Raw genomic sequence first — 17,261 nt, 5'->3', positions numbered from 1 at the left:
TCTAAGAGTAATTCTCCAGCTGAATCAAATATGACAACTAGGCAAAAATCTCTTTCCTAGACAGAGTTTATAATCCTAAGCAATTTAACAGCAAGAAGCTATATAAGCACTTCCTGTGGTGCAGGACCAAAAAGGCCTGCTCATGGGTTGTTGATGAGGCCCACACTTAGTTCAACATTGGGATGCCAGAAACATGAGCCAAAGCGAAAATAGGAAATTGGAGATTATGAACATGTAGAAAGGCAGGGGCAAGTCAAATAAAGCCTGGTGATTTGGGCTGCCATCAAGGCAAATTTCTAACTTTGCAAGACTGTAACTTCCCAAATGCTACTATCTTAAAAAAGACTACCAGCACCCCTCCTATATGAAGCTACATAGTGGCAAAATGAACTACCAGCTGGGAGATTGACCCTGATTCAGTGTAAATTCAGAGACCTGGGACTTCAGATAACTAGCCTAGACTCACTGGCAACATGAAGAGGTTAAACTAAGATATTTTCTTGATCTCACTTCCTTTTGTCCAATACTACTGAATCTTTGCTACGGTCTTAAAATTTTTTTAAAATGTTTATTTATTTTTGAGAGAGAGAGAGACAGACATAGCATGAGAGGGGGAGAAGCAGAGGCAGAGACACACACACAGATTCTGAAACAGACTCCAGGCTCTGAGCTGTCAGCACAGAGCCCAACACAGGGCTCAAATTCATAAACTGTGAGATCATGGCCTGAGCTGAAGTCAGACGCTTAACTGACTGAGCCACCCAGGAGCCCTTCTGCTAGGGTCTTTAGTGACCTTAAATCTGGGCTCTAGAAACCTCATTCTACTTGTGAAAACAAGATTGAGTTGTTTTTCTAGACTTGGTGGGTTGGGGGACAGTGCTGTGATAGTCTTTTGTGTTCTGTTAAGTCTTGGAGCCTTTAAATACAGGACATCCTGGACAGTCAGTATGCACCTTAAAGGATCTATATCCATTCCACAGAAGACAGTCTAGCTTGGAGCTGCCAAAGACACCGCAGCTCTACTTGGCAGCAAAGACCCTTCTAGCTGAGAGTCGGCAGAAATAAGAAATCAGAGAGGATGAAGTCTGGACTTCAATTTCTTTGGATCTTTAACTCACAAGTCCAAGAGAATATGATTTTGCATTTTCATTCTTTTGACCTCTGAAATCTTTGCACTAATTTGCATGGAATTTAATTTTTAACTTCAGTTTCCTCCCAGGAAACTCCATTAAAAAAGGCAGTTAAGATTAAATTTGGGACTTTGTATGTTGATGACATTTTTATGATTGAAATGTGTTTATGTTGTTATTTTATCTCTCTGCCAGATCTCTGATGAGCTACATTGGACAATGTGGCTGGACATATTTTGGGAAGGGAAATAGAGTATAGAAAGAATTTTTAGCCTTGGATGCAGGTTTTAGAATTAATTTAATTAATGTGTTATTCTGACCCATTTTAGAGCCTTCCAGAGTTGAAAATAAAACACTGCCCACCAGCATCCCAGAAGAGCTGCCGTTGGTGTTGGGGGAATAGTCTTTTGAAAGTGGGGGACCAGGATTGCCCAGGTAGACTGTTAACTTTGTCTCCAGAGGACAGCCACACCATTAGTTAATGGTTAAGCTAAATGGAGTAAGATTAGAAAAATGTGGAGAATGTTGGAGGAGGGGAATCTTCTCTCCTGTGACTTCCTGGTCTTTCCTCTTCATCACTCACTCCTCCCAGAACTTGTCAGACTTAACTGCCGGCATGATCAGTGCTGGCCCTGCCAGCAGGCTCCTTCACCGTCTCCCTCCTCCTGGCTCCTGGAGATCTGCCTGCCTGCTGCACACGTGTCCCACCCTGGTTTTCCATTCTGTGAGTATTCCGGGAGCAGCTCTCTGCCCTGCACAGGGCATCCCGGGTAGCCCACACAGCCTGTGACTCGGTAAAAAGACTGTCTCGCTGCAGGTTCACAATTTTAGGATGCATTCACCTGCAGATAGCATGAGTCATTAATGTCAGCTCTTTTACTGATAAAGGTCATCTTTTTAGGGTGCCTGGCTGGCTCAGTCAGTTAAGCATCCAACTCGATTTCACAGGTCGTGGAATCAAGCCATGTCTGACTCTGCACTGACAGCACAAGCCTGCTTGGGATTCTCTCTCTCTCTCCTCCTCCCTGCCCCTCCCCTGGTTGTGTGTGCTTGCTCTCTCTCAAAATAAAATAAACTTAAAAAACAATTTTTTTTTTAAAAAGGCCCTCTTGGGGCGTCTGGGTGGCTCAGTCAGTTAAGCATCTGAATTAGGCTCAGGTCATGATCTCACAGTTTCTGAGTTCAAGCCCTGGTTCAGGCTCTGTGCTGACAGCTTAGAGTCCAGAGCCCGCTTCAGATTCTATCTCCCTGTCTCTCTGTCCCTCCGTCGTGTGTGCTTTGTCTCTTGCTCTCTCTCAAAAATAAACTTTTTTTTAAAAAAGTAAAAAAAGGTCATCTTTTGTTTGCTGTTTGTGTGACTTCTGTGTTGACCTTCCAGCTGATTCTTAACTTGGGCTTGGAATGTATCTAACTCTTTATCTCTGTTAGAATGACTGTAAATGTTAGGAGGTAGAGCTCAGGGCTTGTTGATTAATCAGGTGTGTAGTATGAAGGAAAATGACCTATCAAAGATGGTTCCTAGTTTCTGGTTTGCACGGACTAGGTAAGCAGTGGTGCTCTTTAATTATCTAGAAGCCCTAATCCTGAGAATAGTAGTATGCATGTGGTGAGAATGTGTGTTGAACAGGCTGTGCCTGTGGTGAGGGTTTCAGGAGGGTGGGTGAGCACTATGCATACCATGAGAATGACTTCATAGGGGCTGGATGGCTTGGAGGCTGGGAGAGTGAGTAGGAGACCAAAGACACAGGTAAGAGATAAGGTCCTCAAGCAGGGTTTAGAAAAGGGGATTGATGCTGGAGACATTTAGAAAGTGGACTCCATAGAACTTAGTGACTAGCTGGATATGGATAGAGAGATGAGGGAAGGGGGCCGAGAGACAACCCCAGATTTTAAGTTTATGAACTTGCCCATCTAAGTTAAACATTTGGTAATGACAAATGTTGATTTGATAGAGTCTGCATTTTAAATGCAATAACTCTTTTAGCTACAATGAGGGTATGCAGGATATAGGCAAAGACAAATGAAAGATAAACTTCTCAAAAGCATAAATCTCCTATTCAAAGGAAAATAAAAAAAGAAGAAAGGATCCAAACCCCTTAAATCAGCAACTCAGAGCAATCTTTTAGGTTGAGCTGGCCTTCCTTGTAAATTTAATATACTCTAACAGGGGTTGGCAAACTTTTCCATAAGGAGCCATAAATATTTTAGTCTTTGCAGACCATACGGTCATTGCTGTAACCACTAAACTTTGCTGTTGTAGAGCAAAAGCAGTCATAGACAATAGGTAAATTCATGGGCATGAATGTTCCAATAAAACTTTACTTATTAAACAGGCAATGGACTGGATGTGGCTCATAGGCCATAAGCCACAGTTTGCTGACCTCTGTAGCTTACATAATATCTCAAACACGTGGTGTGGTTGCCTTGCCTTTCACTCTTAGAAGAGGGCAATGGCTAGTCCCAAGACTAGTAATAGAAGAGGGACACGCAATGTTATACAAAACTGGGAGAAAGGTGGTGCTCTTTTGATTGATAAGGTCCTAAGTTATAGTAGCAAGGGGAATATGACTCCTATCTATGGATGTGTTGAGAAGTGTTGGAAGAAGATTAACAATCAGATGCAAATTATCTGAATTTTTAAATGAGATGGCCACAAAGCAGAGGAGGGGTGGAGGGTGCAGAAATGGAAAACAAATCTTGCCAGCCTATATCCTTCTGACCACATGTCTACCTTCGGGACATAGATCTTCTCTCTTCTCCAATCCAGTAGCAGGAACAAGTAGAAAAGAAAAAAGTTGTGACTCCTGCTTATGGCAGGGACTGAAAGGACTTCCAGGTCACAGGAAGAGGACAAAGGCTTGCTGGTGTTGGCAAAGGGCCACTGCTGGAGAGGGAAGGTGGGGACCACACAGGGGGAGAAACAAAGTGAAAGCATAGTAGAGGAAGGGGAGAAGAGGGTGGTATGATGACAGACAAGGCGTCTATGAGGAGGCTTTCCATCGCCAAGGGAAGGAAGGAACACCCATGTGGGAACAACCACAAAGGCTGGTTGGTGAGGCTTATGCTCACGGACCGTGCTCAGGGATGAATCGGTTGGAGAAGGAGGGTGATGGTAACTTCTTTCCTCTACCACAGCCATTCAGTTTGGAATCTGTGGGGATGCTCGAGTTCAGAATTATCTGACCCTCCTCTGTCTGTGGTGTGCATGTGTGTGTTCACTTGGCGGGGAAAGGGCACAGATCATCCCCCAGCAATAACAGTTAATGGCACATAGGAGAGACAATGAATGATATAAGTGAAAGCAAGAGAAGCCAAGATAATTCTGACGTGCTATTAGTTTTATGATCATAAAACCACAGAATGAGAAAGGACTGTGAGAGACTATCTGATCTAGTCTCCTGCTTTTAAGAAAAGTTAGTCTTCCTTAATGAGGTACAGGACAAAAGACCAGGCATTCCTCCTCAATAATCCATTCCAGTCTTTTTACATTCTGGCAGCCTGGAAATTCTTCTTTATGTCCAATAGAAATCTCTCCTACTTTAATCCCATTTTCTCTTATTTGACCTTCTGTACCATAGACAAAACAAAAACCCTTTACATTCTTTAAGACATAATAGAGGATCATTTATTAGAGCTTTTGAACACTGGGGATATTCAAACCACAGAACTGTGAGGATGATTCCCTCTGCCACTGTTGGCTCAGTGGCCCAGATCACTTATTGCAATCAGGGCGACGCAGATAATAATGGACAAATAAAAAAATAACCAAGTCAGTGACTATTTCAGGTGAAAGAATAGCGTACATTTTATGAAATAAAGGTCATTTACTACTGAGTAAAGACTACTGTGATACAGTCCAGATAGACATTTGAAAAGGAAAAGGGCTGCAAAAGCAAGAGACATGATGAATGTGTTCAAGTGAGAGTAACATTCATGTTTCCTTTAGTTTTGCTGGAAGCAATGTCAACAAATCCTGTTAGCAATTTTCTCACACTTCTTGCTGTAGACAATCAAGAATCTCACAATAAGTAAATATGGTTTGCCTTTTTATTGTTGTATATGGCTTTTGGAGGAGTGTTTTAAGGAAATATGCATCACAAATTCTACCTTTTGTAGTGTGAGAGCACAACCTATCTATTGTTTTTAAAATCATTTAATATTTAAGGTTTCTTACAATGTGTTACTTTTTTTATAAAGTGTTACATTTTTGTTGTTGCTTTCAGGTGAACCCAGATATCTTTACTTGATGAAAAACGATGACAAATCCTGAATACACTCTATATTTGATGTAGCTTTATTAAAGAAAATGTTCTCTAACCATACAAAACCTTTAAACTTATATATTTATTTTTATCACTAAATGCACTTTAGATTCCCTTGTGTATTTATCATGGCTATGCTATGGTAACAAATTAACTCACAAATCTCAGTGTCTTGGCATAACTGAGGTTTATTTCTTGCTCACGTTACATGTTATATTTGGATCAGTGGGGAGCTCTCTTAAACATGGTCTTTAAATGTTAAAGATCTTTTATTTGATTATGGTGTTCCTTTAAAGTTCAGAATGATCATTGCTTCTTGGCCTTTTGGCTAAGATCAAGTGAAGTTCAGAATGATCTTCTCATTAATTGTGTTACCCCTCATTCACCTTTTCTTAGATGAATTCCAATTTTGTTAGCCTTTTCTATCTGTTAGCATTCTTATATGAAGACAAAAGAATCAACTCTAGATCATTTAAGTGAGAGGAGACTTATTAACGGAAAACTGGAAGTCCAGGTAATCCCTGGAAAGGCTGGAGGAACAGGTGCTAGTTCGAGCTACCACCAATCCTAGAACCGAACTGTCTTTGTTGCAATGGGAAAGCTACAGTTCCCACTGTTGTCCCCAGGACAATGAAACTGAAGCTACTTGTGTTGGCAGAATGGCTACCTGGACCCTGTCTGTTCTTCAGGTAGTTTCTGATACATACAACCGAGAGCCAGAAAACTAAGTTCTAGAAATTCACCCTAGACTCAGAAGTAAGGGAGATTAGGACATGTTTAAGTTTTTATTTATTTCCTTTGAAAGAGAGATAGGGAGAGGGAGACAGAGAGACTGTCCACACACACACATGCAAGTGGGAAAGGAGCTGAGAGGGAAAGAGAGAATCCCAAGCAGGATTGGTGCTGTCAGTGCAGAGCCTGATGCAGGCTTGATCCCATGAGCTGTGAGATCACCATCTGAGCCAAGATCAAGAGTCAGAGGCTTAACCAACTGAGTCACGCAGGTGATTCACCCTGTGTTTAATTTTAGAATTTAGAATTTTAGAATTTACTTTGGGAAGACAATTTACATGTGGGAAACTATCAAAATGTGGGTGGTTTCAAAAAATTGGGGACTACTACAAAGAACAGATGTTTACTATACTTTGTTTTATAGAACTCATTTTCTTTGTACTTGTAAACTTCTTTTTTTTGTTACAGAGGTAATACAACTAGGGATAAGAAAGAAGTACTCACATTGCCACCACCCTAACACAGCTACTGTTATTATCTTGCTATATTTCCTTTTTGTCCCTTTCCTGTGCAGAATTTTCTTCTACAAAATTGTGTCACAGTGAATACTGATTTCCTAGTGAAATATTAAACACATTTTTCCTCATGTTGCCACATTATCTTCAAGATCATGAATTTTAGAGGCTGTGCAGCATTGCAACAGTTGGAATGGCTCTACTATGTGAATTTACTATGTAAATATAACATCGTGACACAAGCCAATAGGTATAACTTTTCTGATTGCAGTTGTATGCTTAGTTTTTCATTTATGCTGTGATTATATCAACATCTTGATGGTTATCTTATTTTCCTGTTTTCATCAAGATGTGTGATCTCACAGAGACACAAGCTAAGACTCAATGTAGATAGGAAAAGAAATGTAAACATTTCAGGCAACTGTTTCATTTAAGTACAGAAACATAACATTCGGTCTTTAGAAAAGGGGCTTTTAGTACGTATCATCCATGCTGGCAGCCAGTCTTCCTTTATAAAATGCCACATAATTTTTAAAAATTCCAGATAACGGTTCCATTATTCATTTGCTTATGTCATCATAAACTAATATAATTTGTAACCATTATATACAACAAAATCTAATTTTGTTGAAATATACTCCCCAAAATAAAAAGTCACACACATTATAACCTTAAGAAAAATCCATTAATTCATTTGAAATATATGTATTGTGCACTCACTATTCCAAAGAATTCTGCTAACCCCTGTGTGAACAAAATGATAACATATGATTTCTGCTAACGGGACATGTAAAATCTCTGGCCAGAAAACTTTTTTTTTTTTCTTCAAAGCAGCAATACGTTTTATTGCCTTTTAAGTTTTACTTGAAGGCACTAAAAGAACATTGGATTCGTAGAGTTTTCACAAGTGTGGCACTGTGTGACTTTGGACAAGTTACACAAACTCTCTGGGCCCCGATTTCCTCATCTGTGAAGAAAAGTTGTTAAGCTCAGATTTCCTATCTCTAACACCCTGAAAATAATGAAATATTCCACAGGCAGTCAGTGATTCTCTACCAAAAAAAGAATAATAAACATATATGTGTTTATTATATGTGTGTGTATTTACACACACACACACACACACACACAGATGATACTGCTTTGAGAAAACTTACAAAATGGGATCCCATGTAAAATTCATGAAGTGCTAATCTAGAATCTGTCATGAGAGGAGCAGCTGTACCTTAAGAGTTATTAAGAGTTATCTAGCACCTGCAGTGATAGAAGTCTTGATCTGCTTCAAAACGCCAATCAACTGCAGGGCAAGATTCTCTCAAACGGGATCATTCAGGCTCATGTAGGTACAGCATGCAGTTAAAAGAGAATAGTTACTAATGGGCAGCCAGGCTCTGAATAGGTTACTTTTCAAATATAATCTTATGTAATCCTCACAACAGCCCGATGCAGGAGGTATTATTGATCATTTTACAGGCATGGAAATTGAGGCTCCAGAGGTTAAGTAATTTGTCCAAAGACATGAAGCCAGTAAGTGGCAGAGCCAGTTTTCTAACTTGGGTCTGTCTGACTCCAAAGTCCACGCTCTTTCAAACCCCACCTATTTTTGCATAGCTCTCTAACTGGAATTAATACTGATATTCCTGTTATGATAACAATTCTTGTGAAATTATCAGAACTAATAATGATGTGGTCAAAAAGAGCAAAGTCACTTAGAGAATAGAGGTGATTTTCCAAATAAAGTTTAAAATACAATCTTAACTAAAATTTAGTCTTTTTACACCCACACACACACACACACACACACATACAAAAGCACTGGCATTAGCAGAAGACATCATTATTTAGGGCATAAATAATTCCCTTTATATTCTGTTTTTCCCATGTAGCTCTTTGAAATGAGGTAAAGAAGAGTTTTCTTCCCTGAATCCCTAGCTGCTAACATTTGAGTCACTTTCTTTCTGGGTCTCAATTATTCTCAAATGAACCCCAAAGTAGTTTCCTTTTTTCTCTAAGCTTCTTTTGAAGGATCCTCAATTGTAATCATTATTATTAGCATGCAACTAGTACACCAGGCTTGCAAGGCCTTTTATAATTATTGTCGAATACGTTTTTCTAGTCTGGGAGACCAACATTTTACAGAAAAGCAAAATGAGATGTAGATATAGTAATCTCCTTGGCCAGAGTGACACTATGACTTTCTGCAGACACAGTCAAGGGAGAGCTGAAGCAGCCTTGGATTTTAGGACAGAAACTCTGCTTCTTGGATGGTAACATTTAACAGATGCACTCATCCTATGATTGCAGAAAACCTACTTCACTCTGTAAACAAATTAGTGATAGAAGTGCCTTTAAAAAAAAAACCCTAGAATTCCAATTTATTAAAAAATTTTTTTAATATTTTATTTATTTTTGATACAGAGAGAGATAGAACATGAGAGGGGGAGGGGCAGAGAGAGAAGGAGACACAGAACCGGAAGCAGGCTCCAGGCTCAGAGCTAGCTGTCAGCACAGAGCCTGATGCAGGGCTCGAACCCACGAACGTGAGATCTGACCTGAGCCGAAGTCGGAGGCTTAACTGACTGAGCCAGGCAGGCGCCCCTAGAATTCCAATTTATTACCCAGAATTGATTCACCTTATTTCCCAGTTACTCTTCAACTGTTTGCCCTTGAATTAATTGATAAAAAGCTGCTTTGGGTCTTCATTCTTATCTTTAATTTGTGCACTGATTTTAAAACAAGAGACACAATGCTATTTTATGTACAGTAGACTTCCTTGCTACTGTTTTAGTTTGCTCTTTTAAGTTCTTATATTAACACAAGGCTTGATGCTAAATAAATGTGAGAAAAAAAACGCTGCAGCTGTCCCCAGAAATGGAAGTCCTCCTGTATTTGATTTCTAGCCAGGTCCACCTGAACACGGGTCCCTGTTTTTAAATCAATATTTTAATATTCACTTTACTGCTCACTCTTGGCCAGAGGAGCTTCGTCTTTTTAACCTTTCTGATGACTAAGCTGAATGTGTCTTTGATTTGGATGAAAAATAATACAGTTAAGAGAAGGTAGTAAATCTTTGCTGTATGGCTAATAAATTAGGCCATGGCATTTTATATTTGATTTCATGATGCTTTGAATTTGTAGTTAATAATAAGACTCTCCAGCATTTTATAAATGAAATGCCAACTTTATTTAAAGTTTTATATTAGGCCATATGATAATTTGACAATAATTTTGATAGCTCCAAAGGAAATGAAATGCCAGCAGAATTTATTTAAGAAGTTGTGTCATCCTGTTCATTTAGGAGCAGAAAAATAAAACTCCAGAACAGAAGCACTAGTTTGTTTTATTAGGTAGAATCTGAGCAATAATCTTTAGGTTGATTTACTGGTAATTTTATAGATGAGATATCTGCTAAATTCTCTGAAGTATAATTTAGAAAATTTGGAAGAAAGAGAATTTCATTACTTGACAAATATTGGCAGTCTTCCTTGCAGATGATTTTTCTCTGAACTGTCTGTTAAGCATGTTTTCTTAAAGTTAATTATGATGCTATTTTATAACTAGTTCTATTTAATCTTTTGAATTAAATTACCTCTTTAAAAATATTTATGGAAGGTCAAATTTTGGGGGAAATCTGGAATAAATGAAAATAAATTTATGCAGCTGAGAAACTTAACATATATATCTAAAGTGTACATAAACACAAATTCATACATTTCTCTTGATGGCTCTTGTATGATGCACTTTAGTCTTTATAGAATTAGGAAAAAATTGAATGAAATGATGTTTCTGTCACCAGATTAGCTAATTGGCTCATTTCTTGGCAGAGGGAGTGAGGCAGTTCATATGCAGTAGTTACTGGACTGGGGATCCATAATTACTGGGTCCAAACCTGACTCTGTTGATGAGTCACTAATGTCTGTGTATCAGATCCTCACCAATCTAATGTTGTAATGTTATTTATAGACTCAGGTGAATGGTGAAGGATATTTTATCAAGTAACTACAAAATGCATTGAAGGCAGCAAGTTCTGAATGTTATTAGATCATAATATACAGAGTAAATACATAGTTTAAAAAAATTTCTCACTCATAACTGTCATGTTTGAATGGATTTCCTAGGATTGAGAAACTTACTTAGCTAAATATAGAGCCCAGTTGCTGGTGTTTGGAGGAAAACTGCTATACTAGACTCCCTGAGCAATAGTATGTCAGTCTCTAATGTAGCATGGATATAGAATTACATACTCCACTTGACTTTTTTTAGTTCTTTCAAATTGGTCTTCTGGAAATTTCATAATATTAACTTTGAATTATTTATTTTAATATTTCTTTTGGTCCCATCAATTCCAAAGGGCAGGGAGATATTTGCTTGAATCCAGTCACAGAAACATAAATGGTTCCACTACACATTGGTCTAGCTATGACTCTTTTATTACCGATGCTCTGATTATTGTGTCTCTGACTTCTGGGAGCACCAGTTTTGGGACTGACTTGGTTGTATGAATTTGACAGTCTTCCCAACAGGTAATGGTCCTGGGATTGACTTCCTAACTAAATCACCCATTACAGAAATACCTTTGTTAAAAGCACTTCTGAGAATCTCTGAAGTAAAACAAACATAAAGTCTCAAAATCTTGAATATTAGCAGATACATAAAATTACATGATTATTATACTCTCGTCTGGTCCAAATTCCACAATTTAAAGGGGAAAAGGAAGCTCTCCCAGCAGTTTCTACTTATCCCACCCAGTGGATGTTACCCAGGGTTGACCTGCTGCTGTGTTGCGATTTCTTTATTGTTCCAGAGAGATGTAGGTGTTTGGGAGAGACCTGGAACACTGAGGTGTGAACAACAAGGCTGCCCACGAAGACAGACCACAGGAGAGGACAGGTGCTGGAAGCTGTTTTATTTCTAGGTAAGAGAAAGTGACAGGTCCTAGGTTAGGGTGAGGCAGTGAGGTATGTGGGATGCAAAATTGAAGGAGGTACCTGCTCTCAGGGGCAGCCAGAGAGTGAACGCCTCCTGGAATTTGGAACCCCAGGAGTCTGTCCCTGGAAAAAGGTCTTAACCACATCTGCCAAGCAGAAAACCACCAACAAACCTGGGAATCTTGAAGACGGGAATTCAAGTTGGGGAAGCCAATCAAATAAAAGGGAGAGCTAGACAGAGAAATCCTCTGCTTTCTGTTGTGTCCTATCTCTAATCTCAGGTACCAAACTCCAGCAGTTTCACAGGAATTGTAAAATTGCCCCCTGCTAATTCCTTGTTCTCCCAGGAGCACCCATAAAGAGGAAGGGACATTTCCAGGAGTCAGTATGGAGACTGCAGAAAAGAAATAGGTGTGAAAAGAAAAAAAAAAAAAAAGGCAAAACGAATTATGCACACAAAGACTTAGCCATGGTCTTCCTCCTAGGCCAACACTCCTGCTGCTGAGCTGGGCACGGGTCTTTGCTGGAGGCCTCTTGCCAGGTCACTTTAAAGCTGCTGGTTGTGCTTTGAGGGACCCTTCCCCAGTCTTGTGCAAGTTCTCTCTTGCACAGAGTTCAGGGAAGCTAGACCTCTGTTTTTATTTCACAAAGCTGAACTTAAAAACTTATAACTCAACTTAAATTTCTATTTCAAGAGTCAATTCTGCTTGATAGCAGAAATATGGCTCAGTAGACTACAGATAAGCATATTTCTGGTTTCTTTCATCATTTCTGGTAAACTCCATGAATTAGAATTTTCCCTTTTCCTTTCTCTCTCCCCAGAGTGGCATCTGGAGAGTTCTAGGGATCTCAAGTAAAGGGTTGGGTTCTTAGCCTCCAGGCTGCATTCATGGCTATGTCTATGACATTCCTGTCATGTTTGGTCCTGGAAACCTGAAGCTCCTTGACTGTGACGACTCTCCCATAGCCATGTCCTCGGAACTTCTTAGGGATTGGAAAATTGTTGGGTGTGCCATTCTGGAGACTTTGGGGTTGTGTTAAACAGAGCTGGTTGCCACTTCTTTTTTAATACATTTTTAAAATATTTTTTTTAATTTATTTTTGAGAGACAGAGAGAGACAGCGCGAGCAGGGAGGGTCAGAGAGAGAGGGAGACTCTTTTATTACTGATGCTCTGATTATTGTGTCTCTGAAGCAGGCTCCAGGCTCTGAGCTGTCAGCACAGAGGCTGACGTGGGACTTGAACCCACGAACTGTGAGATCGTGACCTGAGCCAAAGTCAGACGCTTAACTGACTGAGCCACCCAGGCACCCCAGCTGGTTGCCACTTGTACCTTTTCCTGTTTACCATGTCCCCACCTGAGAAGTGGGCACAGGTCCTTCTGCTCTCAGATTCCTACTCTCTCCTCTATTTGACCTCTCTCTTCAGCTTAGAGAAGTATCTAACACTACATTGTCCAATATAATAGCCACTAGTCACGTGTGGTTACTGAGCTCTCAAAATGTGGCTAGTCCAAAATGAGATGTACTGAAAGTGAAAATGCACACTGACTTCAAAGACTTAGTATGAAGATCAAAAAATATCTCATTATACTTTATACATTGAAATGATAATGTTTTGTATTAGGCTGAAATAAACAAAAGATAGTATTATGATCAATATTCCTTGTTTATGTTTACTTTTTGAAAAAATGTGGTCTACTAGAAAAATTTTAATTACATGCTTTTTGTTTTGGACGGAGCTCATCTAACAAATTTGAGGAAGTGTTATGGACTAACTTGTGTGCTGCCTCTCCCTTCCTCCTAGATTAATCTGTTGAAGCCCCAATCCCCAATGTGACTGTATCTGGAGATAGAACCTTAAGGGAGGTAATTAGTGTTTAATGAGGTCATGATGGTGGGGCCCTAATCCAGTAGGATTGGTACCCATATTAGAAGAGGAAGACGAACCAGGAAGGCACACACACAGAAAAAAGACCATGTGAGGACACACTGAGAAGGCATCTGTCTGTAAACCAGGAAGAGAGAACTCATCAGAAACCAATGCTGCTAGGCACCTTGATCGTGGATGTTTAGCTTCTAGAAGTATAAGAAAATAGATTTCTGTTGTTTAAGCTACCCATTCATGGTCTTCTATTAGTCAGCCCTACCAGACTAATATAGGAAGGAAAACCCATTCCGATATCATGTATCCTTCCAAAATGAAATGTTTACAGCATTAATTTTAGCTTTAGATCCTCAAAACTCTTTCTCACAGCCAATTGGTTATGCCAGGAATTTTAAAAATCTAGTTTGAAATTCAAAAGCAGAGAGAAATGGACTCTTTCTGTGTTGTCTATTTGTGACCTTCCTTCCCCAAGACCATAGAAGCAGCTACTCTCTGCTTCCTGAAGCTGAGGAAAAGGTCATAGAGCAAAAGGGAACTATAGAAAATAAAAAAATATATTGGTTAATATCAAAATATCAATCTGCTATAGTAGTTACGTTTTTTCCATTATATAACAAGTTGGGAGGTTTTGCTTTTGTTTATTTGATTTTTCATTAATTTGCTCTGTATTTATTGCCTATAGTTTGATTATGTATGTTTTAGTATGAATAGCTTTCAGATAGCAATTGCATTAAAATTTCAGATCTTTAATAATGAAAGATATTTTCCGTTAAAGGAATTGAAAGTATCATAGAAGCTGCATGGTAGTGGTGGAGAGAGTTGGTTAAAGGACTAAAATCCTGCTGTCCATCTCATTATAGCTCATTTTGTTAGCTATAGCCAGCAGCTATAGCCTTGTGGCCCACCTCCAGCACAGATCCTACTTTGCCTGAAGTCCTATAATTTCTGAAATAACACATACAACACAAACAGGCTCATGGTGATCCCCGGGGGAAGCAGAAAGCCAGGTCTTGCACTTGGATGGACATGGCTGGCTTCTTCCATCCTCCTTGGTACTTTTCTGATTCACCAGACCTAGGTAGGTCTTACTTCATCTCCCTGCACTATAAAGGTCTGCTTACTTCTCTGTGAACCTTTAGAGAGCAGGAAGTTATAGGTTTCATCTCTGAATATTCTTTACCCAATGCCTACCATATAATAGGTGCATAATAAAAGATTTGGGAACAAAACAAAATGAATGCATGAGTCCTACAAGTTCTGCCCTCAGATCCTCACTTCAGGCCATCTCCTACCTCTTTTTTCTGCTGGCTATGTCAAGCATCCTCCAACAGCTCCTATAATCTTAACCAACCTCTCCTCTTCTTTATAAAAATAAATGCTTTTGGGGCGCTTGGGTGGCTCAGTCAGTTAAGTGTCAGACTTCAGCTCAGGTCATGATCTAGCAGTTCGTGAATTTGAGCCCGACATCAGGCTCTGGGCTGACAGCTCAGAGCCTGGAGCTGCTTCAACTTCTGTGTCTCCCTCTCTCTCTGCCCCTCCCCCCCCACTCATGCTCTGCCTCTCTCTCTCAAAAATAAAAAGCAAAACATTAAAAAAAATACTTGAAAAAATTGCTTAATTACCCAAGAATTACATGAAGATATTCTCAGTATAAAATAATAAAATAATACAAAGAAAAAAATTTTTAAGTTCATTTTTATTTATTTAGAGAGAAACAGACAGAGAGAAAGAGAGAGAGAGAAATCACGAGTGGGGTAGGGGAAAAGAGAGAGGAAGAGAGAATGCCAAGCAGACTCCAGGCTGTCAGCACAGAACCCAGTGCAGTGTTTGATTTCATGAAACATGAGATCATGCATGACCTGAGCCAATATCAAGAGTTGGGTGCTCAACTGACTGACCCATCCTGGTCCCCCACAATTTATCTTTTTCTTTACTGATGATCATATAGGCCATTTGCAATTTTTCACTGCCAGAAACAATGAAGCAATGAACATCAACTTGTGTACTTGCTTTATTCCACACATGTGCAAATGCATAGATTCTTAGACGATGTCTTGTTAAGTTGAAGATCTATGTAGGTGCAAGGGACATTCCTGAGGAAGAGCCTTTCTTGGCCATTTACCACAATGCTTCCTTACCTAGACACCAAATGGACTTACTAAATTGGATGAGGGGGGAACAGCACAGCAAGACTTTGTTCCAGTCCAAGGAGATAATTTATGTAAATTATGTGACCCTAGACAGATGGTATGATGTCCTTTAACATCCCTTTGACATACCATGGCAATCCTCCTCCACCAATCGCAGTATGCGAAGTATACTTCTAAGTCCTTTCCCATACATTTGCCTCCTATCTTAGGGATCTTTGCATGCCTGCTAATATGTAATACCTTTGCTAAGGAATAGAGGAAGCTGCCTTTAGTACTCCACATGAGGAAGGAAATGCTGTTACTGGATTTCATTACTGTCTGTCATCTTGTTCAAAGGAGGGAGAGTGAGTCAAATCAAGAGAATGAGTCACCAAGTCATAGCCAAGGTGATAAACCTCAAGACTTGCATCTATCTGTTCCATGGACATAGTTAAGGAGGAGAACCTTACCGAGTGGTAAGAAAACCAGAGTGGGTACTATCTGAACATGTAATGTTATTTTGAGAAAAAAAATAAAGCAACTTTCCTAAAAAACTTTTCTGGTATCTGTCTCCTGAAATTCAGAACTTTTTACTCATTGGCTTATATTTTAAAAACTATTAATTACTGAGGTTTTTGGCAGGAGGATAAGTATACTAACTCAAAATTCCCTGAAGTAGATTTTAAATTTAATAGATATATTGCCAAACTACCTTCCAACAAGCCTGTATCAATTTGTACTCCCACTAATGTTGAATGTGTCTAACATACTATCAATCTTTTAAATTATCACATATGGGTGAAAAATGATATCTTACTAGTTTAATATGCATTTCTCTGATGACCAATGACATTCAGCATAATTTTACATAATTTTTGACCATCTATGTATCTTCTTCTCTGAATTATCTGTTGATATCCATTACTTATTTTCTAATTGATTATGTATGTCTTCTTTATTGATTTGTATGAGTTAATTATATATTATGTATATGAATCTTTCATCATACACTGTTAATATTTTCTTCTAGCTTCTTTTGGTCTTTTGATTTTGTTTAAGGTATTGTTTTCATACAAAAATTTTATTTTATTTTTTTCTTTTTAAAAGGTTTTGTTTATTTATTATGAGAGAGGGAAAAAGCAAGAGAGGGGTAGAGAGAGGAGAGAGAGAAAGCAAAGAGACTGACACATGAGGCTCCATCTCGTAAACTGTGAGATCATGACCTGAGCTGAAATCAAGAGTCTGACATTAACTGGCTGAGCCACTCAGGTACCTCTATACAAAAATTTTAAATTCTTACACAATTAAATATATTAATCAATATTAATTCTCTATAGGCTTCACGATTTTGAAATTTATCTTAAGAAGGTCAACTCTAATCAAAGTTATTAACATATTCCTCAATATTTTCTTCTAACATTTTACTATATTTTAAGTTATTTTTAATTAAAATTCTAAAATAAAAGTTAACTGAAAATTTAATTTCTGGTAATATGATAAAGTACATGTTAAGTAAAACCTTTCCCAATACAGCACATGTGAAAATACAGTACAAAATATTAAAGCGTCAAACAAAAATCCAATAAACATTTTTGTATGTCTGAGAGCTGGTGAGAAATTAAGGGAATTTTTCAGAGTCCAGGGAGAAACAAAAGCAACAATCTGCAGAGTTAGGCAA

At 38.7% G+C, this 17,261-nt stretch overlaps 2 long non-coding RNA genes across 2 annotated transcripts in view; one reads left to right on the top strand and one right to left on the bottom strand.

Annotated features, from left to right (window-relative positions):
- The window catches only part of LOC115292065, a 62,736-nt gene that overhangs the window by 6,257 nt on the left and 39,218 nt on the right, over window positions 1-17,261 (bottom strand). The gene's annotated exons all lie outside the window — the stretch shown is intronic.
- On the top strand, window positions 1,731-16,138 carry LOC115292063. The gene is made up of 3 exons (XR_003908780.1): window positions 1,731-1,854; window positions 11,444-11,554; window positions 15,941-16,138. It is a non-coding gene; the product is annotated as an uncharacterized LOC115292063 (long non-coding RNA).

Source organism: Suricata suricatta, chromosome 5 (assembly GCF_006229205.1).
Source record: "Suricata suricatta isolate VVHF042 chromosome 5, meerkat_22Aug2017_6uvM2_HiC, whole genome shotgun sequence".
In the NCBI taxonomy this organism is placed as follows: Eukaryota; Metazoa; Chordata; class Mammalia; order Carnivora; family Herpestidae; genus Suricata; species Suricata suricatta.
Note: the sequence above shows the minus strand (reverse complement) of the source record. Positions and strands in the feature narration are given on the sequence as shown.